Source organism: Corvus moneduloides, chromosome Z (assembly GCF_009650955.1).
Source record: "Corvus moneduloides isolate bCorMon1 chromosome Z, bCorMon1.pri, whole genome shotgun sequence".
Lineage (NCBI taxonomy): Eukaryota > Metazoa > Chordata > Aves > Passeriformes > Corvidae > Corvus > Corvus moneduloides.
This window is the reverse complement of record NC_045511.1, coordinates 11,387,981-11,398,007: the sequence shown is the minus strand read 5'-3', so window position 1 is coordinate 11,398,007 and position 10,027 is coordinate 11,387,981.

Below are 10,027 nucleotides of genomic sequence, written 5' to 3'. Positions count from 1 at the left end.
GATAATGCTAAATAAAATTCAAGCCTAAGTAACACTAACAAACCTAAGCAAGGTTAATTTCTGAGGAGATCTCACTGATGGAAAGAAAAGTCCAACATCATGATAAGTTTTCTCTAGGTGTACAGAAAGAGGAAAAATAAAGGAGTAGCATGAATGATAACCATAGAGTTCTGGAAGAATGAGGGTTTGCTTTTCTCACTAAGGTTTCTCTTACTCTGTGTAAAAAATAAAACTAGGAAAACAAAGACTGACATAAAAATCATTTACAGTGCTTGAAGCTTGTTCGAATTGTGAGAGATCGAACAAGAGCCTAAATTCCAGATACTCTTTCAATCTACTTCAAGAACTGGATTAAGAATTAAAATTATTTTGATTAGAATCATAGAATCATAAAAATCATAGAATTGTAGAATCACTGATTAATTGAGTTGGAAGGGACTTTTAAAGACCATCTAGGCCAAATCCCCTGCAGTGACATCTTCAACTAGATGTGGTTGCTCATCATGTCCTTTCAATCCCACTGGAGTTTTAAGACCTGTATTTGCCAGTATATTTTGCAGTCTGTTATAATCTCTGGTAATATTTCACTTTTACGCTTTTGAAAATTTTCAAAACTTCTTACATAAACAGGTATATGTGTGTATTTTTGGATGGATGGATGGATGGATGGATGGATGGATGGATGGATGGATGGATGGAAAACTGTATATTTCTCTCTGGAATTTTATGTGAGTAACATAAAGTAACACCCACGGGGCAAATTTTAGCTGTACCATGTAACCAGAGAGGTGTTTTCAGCCAAGTCATGGCACCAGCATTTACTCCACCTCGTTGAAGTCCGTCCTGTATGAAAGCCTCCTATTTTCATATTGTCTCGGCACTCGACAACATAAAGAGATGTGTCTGCTTAATACCAAGAGGCTGCTGTATAGAACAGATTTGTGAGTGAAGCTTCTACCAAGTTGTTGCAAGAGACTTTTAGAACCGAAAATCCTGGCAGTCAGAAGAGATAGACCATCTCCACAGTATAACAATATCTGTGTATGTTGACTTCATCCTGAAAACCATGAGGCAAGAAGATTTAAAATAAACTGCCAGCTATTTGCGAAGTTCTTACAAGTTTTATGTGTCACTAAAACATTTAATACAATTGCAAATGACTACTCATAATAAAACACTTTTTAGGTTCTTAACTACTAAAATTAAATTCTGTTGGTTAACTCTAATATTTATTAATTTTATCATTTAACAAATTAGAAATCTCTGATCACGAATTTTTATTTTTATTTATATTATGCCGATAGTGAGTCAAGCTATCTAATGCTGTGAAAAAGTAAGTGAACACCATCTAATGGAAACTTCTCTTCTAAGTGTTACATTTAATCTAAAGCATAGAGAGGTCATCAGGAGTCTTTCTGTAGCATTCAATTAAATTAAAATTAAATTCATAAAACTGAAACAAATTAAATTAAATTAAATGCACTCTTAAGTGCTTTTCTACTTTTGCAGCATCTTAATATAGCTGAAAATACTACATCATTATTTATATGCAGTTGTATAAATTTCATTCTCATAGGCAAGTACTTATTTAATACAAGTCTTTCTTCCTTTTCACATAAAATCTTTGGCTGCCCTTCATTGTAGACCCCAAAGAATTTGGATTCCTCGTGCACTAGGAATGAAAGGATTTCCTTCCTATACTCCAAGAACAGTTTTAATAGCCACTTTGCAAATTTATTGTGTAGATCTATTTGGTCTGTTAGGTTTTTAAACTAACCACTGGTTATTATTTCTCACTCTCTGTGGCCTCTGCTTCAAGGGTGATGAATCTCAGTTAAGATTCTATTCTAGCACATATCATCTCTTTTTGAGTTTCTCGTAAGTAAAGTGTCTTTGACTGACAGGGTACAGAATAATAAACAGATACAATGTCAAGTGATTTAAATTTTCCATAAATCTCCGTGAAACTGAGTTCTGCCAAATATTTACTTTTCCACTCATTTCAGCTGAGAAAAATGTAAATTAATGACTCAAAAAAAGGCTCTTATTATCTTTACCAAGATTAAATAAGTCAAAATAAAAATATTGACATAATAAACTTAATTACAATTAAAATGATGAAAATATTGATTTTATTTCTTTGTATAGTGTGCTAATTATTGATTTAAATAAATTACTTTACTAAGTTAAAAAACCAAAATATTTTCATATCACATACTGAACAAACATGAGATGAACTTCATTAAGCTTTAAGCACTTTAATTGTATTATGAATAATTCATATATTTTACAGGCAAAAATGATTTTACTTGGCATCACATCAATAATCTCTCATCTCTGAATCTCTTTGTTTCATTCCTAAGGACATGTGTCCCTAACACAAAACCCACTGTTGATAAAGCTAGCAATCACTTACTAACTATGAAATATAACTGGTAACCAAACAAGGAACAAGTCACAGAAGCACAAGGTTGGAAGGGCCCACTGTGGGTCAGAACACACGGCACAGGATTGTGTCCAGATGGTGCTTGGGTAGCTTCAGTGAGAGAGACTCCACAGCCTCTCTAAGCCCGTTCCAGTGCTTGGTCACAGCACAGTAAAGAAGTTCTTCCTCATGTTCAGGTGGAACTTCCTGTGCATCACTTACTGCCCATTGCCTCTTGTTGTATTGCCCAGCACCACTGAGCAGAGCCTGGTCCCTCCTCTGACCCCTCCTTGCAGACACTGACAGACATTGGAGAAGTCCCCCCCTCCGTTGTCTCTTGTCGAGGCTGAACAGGCCCAGCTCCCTCAGCCTTTTCTCGTAAGACAGATGCTTCTGTTCTTTGATAAACTTCGTAGCTCTCTGCTGGACCAGCTCCAGGAGCTTTATGTTCTCTCTTGTGCTAAGAAGTCCAGAGCTGGACACAGCACTCCAGATGCAGTCTCACTAGGGCTAACTGAAAATTATGTATGTATATACATACATTTCCCAGTAATCCCCCATAAAGAATTCATATCTTTTTTGCCATTCATTGAGATAGATTGACTTGATCATTCTGTACCTGCAACCTCGACTTTGGCTTTCAGAATAATTAGTTAAACATTTTGAAGTTTAATTCTTAGCAGTCTAGAGTATTAAAAGCCAGCAAAGCACTTACACATAAATAGGTTTGATGTTCTCATTAGGCCCAGTATCACCTATTGGGACATATCACACAAAATAACTTTAGTTAAAGTTTCAGTCTTCCAGCTGAGCATGCACTTAGGCCCACTATGAACTGTGTCCACTCACCTGAGATCAAATTTTAGGATCCAACCCATAGGCAATGTATCTACTTTAAAAGTTTATGAATGATGTGGGAATGGACTCTAGCTTGGGCTGTGGCTTTTGAACATTCCTATTTGTTCACTGTGTATTGCTATGTGAAGTCCTTTTGATAAGATACCAACATTCCTCTTTCATCTGGCATGATTAGATTGTCTCTTCTTGAAACGTGAATTTCCCAATAGGAGACTCCAGTCTCTTCCATGCAGAGACCGGGATTACATGCAGAAATGGTAAAGGCTCAAAAATGGAGAAGGAAGTTTAAGAGAGCTCCTCTGCAGAGATACAGGCACATTTGCATGTTTGTCCACAGACGGTAAATATAACACCACAGCTTTGACAGAGGCATGGCTCAGGGTTTGGGCCTTGGTCTGTCTGGTACCAAGGAGGGATAAATCTGACACTTTGACATATATTGATATAGCCATAAGACTTCTAAGGCTTCTCTTAATGTGAAGATAACAGCAGAAATAGTTGGTTTATTTCCATACTCAGATACAAAAAGAGGCTGCAGTTCTATTCCCTCTGTTTGAGGTTAATTCACCAATCAAGAAGGAATTACGAAGTGGGTTTTTTTTAAGATCAAGATGCCAGTGATTCTTAGATACCAAGCCCCAGCCTCCAGTGTATGCCATCTTCATTGTTTGTTTCCTGATCAGAGGACAGAGCACACAGCCCCTCCACTGCAGCAATGGGAGGAAGGCATAGCAAATTGCAGAATCAGGGAAACACCTACTTTGTTACACCATTCCAAGGTTATTTGGGAGGGTAAGAGGAAATCACTTGCTCACATGAAAGAATTGTACAAGTAAAAAATTTGGGACTATATCACTGAATTAGGACCAATCTGAAACTGGAAGTACTATGTCCTTCATGCACTTTTAAAGAGAATGGTCAATGAAAAACCATCTACTAGTTTAGGTAGAAGTACCTGCCTATTTTTCCATGCCTACACATGGAAAAGTTCTGGGACTAAAGGCTTTTTACAGGATTTTTTCTCCTAGTTTTGAACAACATATCATCAATTTCAACTATGTTTGTTAAAATTCACATTTCATTAGCAATGTAGCAAATTTTAGAACTCAGTCTTCTCTTTTCACTTCAGATTCAGTTTGCTCCTTATATGCATCCTAACCTAGTTCCAAGAACTTATGTAAATGTTTGGTATTAAGCACAAAGAATTCTATGGTGCCATGAGTAAACACTCATAAAAGTGATCAAACATTATAGTATATAAATATGAAAATATTCAATTAAGCCATACCTAGTCAGTGTAAATTCCCATCTCAGAGAAGGAGGCAAATCTGCACAAAGAATGTAACAATTTAATTTTTTGTTGTGAGTTCCAGTATTCAGGACCTAAATGGAAATCTCAGGTAACCAAGAAAGGAACAAAAAAAGAGAGAGAAGTTAAAAGGTGATGCTTTTGAATGAGGGACACATATAGGTTTTAACAAATGCTTCATTTATATGGATTTGAGGTTACAATCTCAGAACAGACATTTTGAGAGATTAGTCCAGAGACTCTTCAATTCCCCATCTCATTCAGAAAAGCCACATGGTAAATTCCTTATTACAGAATCATAGAATATTCAGAATTGGAAGGGACCCACAAGGAACATCAAGTCCACAGGGATCAAACCCACAACCTGGCGCATTATTAGCAAAATGCTAATGTCAACTGAGCTAATGCTGGCATCTGTAGACAGGATGACTTATCCTCTAACCTTCTACAATCATCCTGTTCAATAATCACATTCAACATTTATGGGAAAAGTCTTCTGTAAAGACAAATGGAGAAAAGATGGCTCCCACATCTCTTATCAGTCACCGTTATTCAGGCTGTTTAACTTAAACAAGGAAAGTCTCTTGATCAAGAAAAGAAGAAAACTAATTCCTTTGGATTATTTACAAATCACTTAATAGAGATTAATCCTTCATAATGGGTGACAGAGGATCTGGTACGTCTGGTTTCACACAACTTTTGATAGATCTATAATTAACCCAGACAGAACTTGATCCAGCAATTGATCGATTCTTCATTATGAGAAACACTCCTATCTTCCATTTACCTTTGTCCATTGTGAACATATTCACTAAATTTTCCCTACCAGCATTCTACTTTCATGCAAGAAAAGTTTTTTACAGGATTACTTATCTTTTCCCCTCCACTTTTTTCCTTTACTTTGTCAGCAGTTGAGCAGAACGCCCAGTACGTGCTCTATCGTCTTTTCACTTGTGGATAAGGGCTCATTGTTTTCCACTCAGACACGGAATTGCTTTACGAAAACTGTTTGGATTTGCAGTCTCTTCCAGTCTACTTTGCTATTAAAATTTCCCTTACTCACTGTCTTCATGTGGTTTCTCTCCTATAGGAATGACTCTTGCCGGGTCTCAGGAGAGCGCAGTTGTGCCGCAGCACCTTTCTCAGCTTGCGTCACTAGAACATCATAGTCTGGAACCGGTTTTCCATCTTGCGGTTCACCCATTTTATTTCCCCTGCCCGCCCTGAATTCTCAACAAGGAGATTTTTTTTCCTTTCTTAACTGTGGGGCTTAAGGGATCACAATGTTGCAGTTATTTGTGGCTTGGCTTTCACTCTCTGTTTCTCTCATCTTACAATGCTGGTCTCCCACCAGTTCAAACTTCTAAGGTAGTTAGTTCTCGCAAGTCTAGAGCCAAGAAAAAAAAATTCTTTCTACGTCTCTGTTCTCATTTAAAGCTATTGTAAGTGAAGTGTCATGGTACCATCTAGCAGTTAGGGAGATGATATGGTGTTCTAATTACCTTTGTTATCTGTATGCACACACAAAAAAATCAAAGGGACGTGCCCCTTTCTGACTTGGTCCAGCTTCTGCATTAAGGCTGCAAATGCATAAAGCTTTAGTTAGTGACATCTGTTCTACCCACTGAATTCGGGCTTTTGTCAACTGCTTCATCGGTAGAGGAAATTCCCCATGAAAGAAGATACTAGGGAGGTAAATTTAAACATGGAAATTTTTCAAAATGTATTTGTCTTTACATACCATTGTTATTATACTTGGATTACACTTTTACATTTCAGCATTTTAACAAGAGCTTATTTAAAGACATTAACCAACTACTAAGGCAGAAGCAATCCCTATGTCAGGGATAATGATTACCCACCTACACTGGATTTAGAATAAACTGCCTTGTGACAGAATACCTTCCATAAAGATAATGAACACAGTGCAAATCTCATGCATGTCTTTTCCTTAACAAAGGGATAGATTTTAATCTAAAAATATAGTGATACCCTTTTAATAGAAAATTAAATGTAATGCTTCTGAAAAGTCAAGACACCTAAGTTCACACAGTTCCTGGAGATGATACTGCTAGAACTGATTCAGACTCAGCTGTTTTGGCAGCTTTCAGTCTGATTAAAAATGCTTCTGAGGAAACATCATTAGGTGAACATCAAGCCCATGGAAGGCAAAAGGACACACGAACTTCTGTAATACAAAGCATATGTAAAACAGTCAAACCCCATGAGTTTCCCCAGCACCCTGATGTAATTTTACTTTCCTCAGCAATTTACACAGTCTAATGTGGCAACACAGCCACACTGCTTTAGGGTGATAGATTGAAACACTGAGTTTGTTACTTTTAAATATTAAAAGCTGTGTGTTTTGTGGTGGATTATAGTCCAGTTTTAACAACACAAATGTTCTCCACATTCATCTGAAGCATACAGTCTGCTTGGATGCACAATAAGGAATTTAAATTAAGGCCTTTAGAATGCCACCCTCAAAGTGGACTCTCAACTAGGCTTTACCCTTGGAAGCACATGCACTCATATTGTTCCTTTATAGCAATAAATCCCTTTCAGCCAGTCACGTTTCTCCCTTGGCTTCAATGAAGGCTGGATCACATCCTTAAAGACAATCAGTTACAGAAACTGTAGTCTATAATCTTAAATAATAACAGTGAGTGCAGCAGGGATAGCCCTACAGATGCAGCTACTCAGCCAGTCAGAAAGACCCTTTTCCTTCACAAGGAGGAAAAACACATGGACACCTCCTTGATGAATTGTGGGACTTTGTTGACATTTCTCACAGGAACAAAATGCAGAGGGCACAGTGACTGCTACACCACAAGAAAATATGAAAATAGTGATTATCTCATCACCAAAGCGTCTAGTTTTTGGCTTCTAATGCTCATACTCCTTTAAATACTCTTTAAAGTACTTTACTCCATTTTCTCTCTGAGGCACCAAATGGTGCCTAGAAAAAGTTGACAGTTTTTTTCAGTCCAAAAACTTTTTCCTGAATTCAGATACCATGTGAATTATAATACATTTAAGAATAAAAGATAAGAAGACAGCTATCTGTTATAAATGTATTCATAAAGGAACAACGTTTTTCACTTTAGAAATTGTATACCTTGTTTATAATCAAGTTTGTCAAGGTCAGAGGAAGATACACTTTCCTACAGGATACAAAAATTTTCCACAGGTACAATTTTCCACAGGATACAAAAATTTTCCAGGGACTTACACAGTAAAATGTATTGGGTGCACAAAAAGTTTCAGAATCAACGATTTCTGCTGTGGCATTGCTGTTTTGAAGAGGCAGGATAAGTCTGGCATTTTGTTACTATTTGGACTTTCTCATACCTGCAATAGCTGCTGATGCTGGAACAGGGGAATAAAAAACCCTTTCCTTCCAGTACCCGAGACCTTTTATACCTTTGACATGCACCTTTCCACCACCACTCAACTTATTTAAGAAATGGCAGTTTGATATTGCCAGTTATGAAGCAATGAATATTTTATGGCATTTCAAGTTTCCTAACAATTTGCCAAAATGTAGAACTGAAATTGATAATGGCAAGGCCTTAATCATTATCCAGCAACCTTTCCCACTGCCATGTAGTACCACTCTCACTGTACTTCACTTCCTTAAGTATTACCACTGGCTTATGCCAGACTAAAATGTTTATGAATTTGTTGTACCTGTTTGCTATTTTGAGAAATATTTTTTGCCTTGGTAAAGAGTAATTACAGGTGTGAATTTTACTTGCTCTAAAAAGGATCTACATGTATGACAGCAGAGCAGCACTGAAACAGGCAACCAAAGAAGTTGTGGAATCTACATCCTTGCAGGTTTTTCAGACTTGGCTAGACAAAGCCTTGGCTGACCTAATGTTGGTAGTCTTCCTTGGAGCACAAAGTGTGACTAGAAACTTACAGAGTTTCAACCACATTTCCATGACCTGTGATCAGAGGTACTGAAACAAACCTGGTAAGCACTCACTTGAATAAGTCTCTCACTGTCTGTGTAGACAGACAGACCTGGCATTACCTCTCAAATCTACTTTATCCTTATAATGCAGATTTTCAAAATACTCCATAGATAGCAAAATGGAAAGTCCTTTATGAGAATTATACGAAACTGAGATTACTTCAAATTACATTGTCTTTCCCTCACACTTGAAGGGCAGAAAATTGGAATCCTACTTAGCCATATGTTCTCGATAACTTGATTTTAACTGTTCTAAATACCTGGTTATCAGATTGGGTCCTTCTTGTGGAAGCCCATCCCTAAAAGTGGGCTTTAGGAATAAGGACACCACACATACCATTGCAAGAGGCTTGCAGAATATAACTGCAGTGGGGAAATGATTACCCAGCTGCATAAGGAGTGCTGGGTACATGGATATGCAGGAGGCAGTCTAACTCCATAAGGATCTCAGAACATGTGCTGGGAAGTAAGAGGGATACATGAAGAAGGCAAAAAGAATGGGTCACTGATAGGCCAAGATGCATAAAGGCAGACCTGCTTAAGATATGATACTTACAGGATATACCACCGTGGCAGATATTTTTTCACTCTGTAATCAAGAGAGTACTAGATTATTTCTAATTTAAAATGAAAGTGAAGATTATGGTCATGAGATAGGAAAGTGAGGGTTACTGAAATGTTCTTAATGTCCTGGTGATTTCCTGAAGGAGTCTCTTTGCCAGGCTGCATGGAGTCCTGTGCATCTAGAAATTATGGCAATTGATTGTTTGGCCAATGCACAAGCTTTGCCCAGGTGGCAAGGTTATAATGCATTCCCAAAAAGGGTAATGGAATGATGTTCATTAACAAACATGAGCTTCTAAGCCTCATCTTGGCCTTAGAGCCAAGGCTTTGGCTTCGGCTAACAGCTTAGAGCTCAGGGCTTAGATTTTCATCTAGATCATCATTTTAATAACACAGGAATAACTTAAAGCGCCTGAGAAGTCCCAGTGAGGTCCATGCAAGCAGGCACTCAGACATCTGCCTGGACTGACTCACACAAGAGCTAACAACCGAAACGCTGAGTAAGTATTGAAATAAGACCCTTCCCTTAACAGTACTCCTTAACAGTACTCCTTAAAAAATATTTTCAAAATATCACTACACCACACCTTTTAAGAGCTTCGTTGAATAAATATCTGAAAAAGTTTATTCTAAGCATTTCCTACACATGCTGTTTTTTGCACAGTATGCTAAGCAAGATTACTGTCACTGCATTGGTTTAAAACAAGGTGTTTATCTATGCATTTTCTTAAAAAATATTAAATTATATACCTCTCCATTTATACCTCGTGGCTGCACAACTCTAGAAAGATATTCACCTTACATTTTTTACCCTCCAGATGCACCTGTTCTTCAATCATAATAAACTAGTGTGCTATACTCACTGTACAATTTGTTGATGTCATGTGCAGAA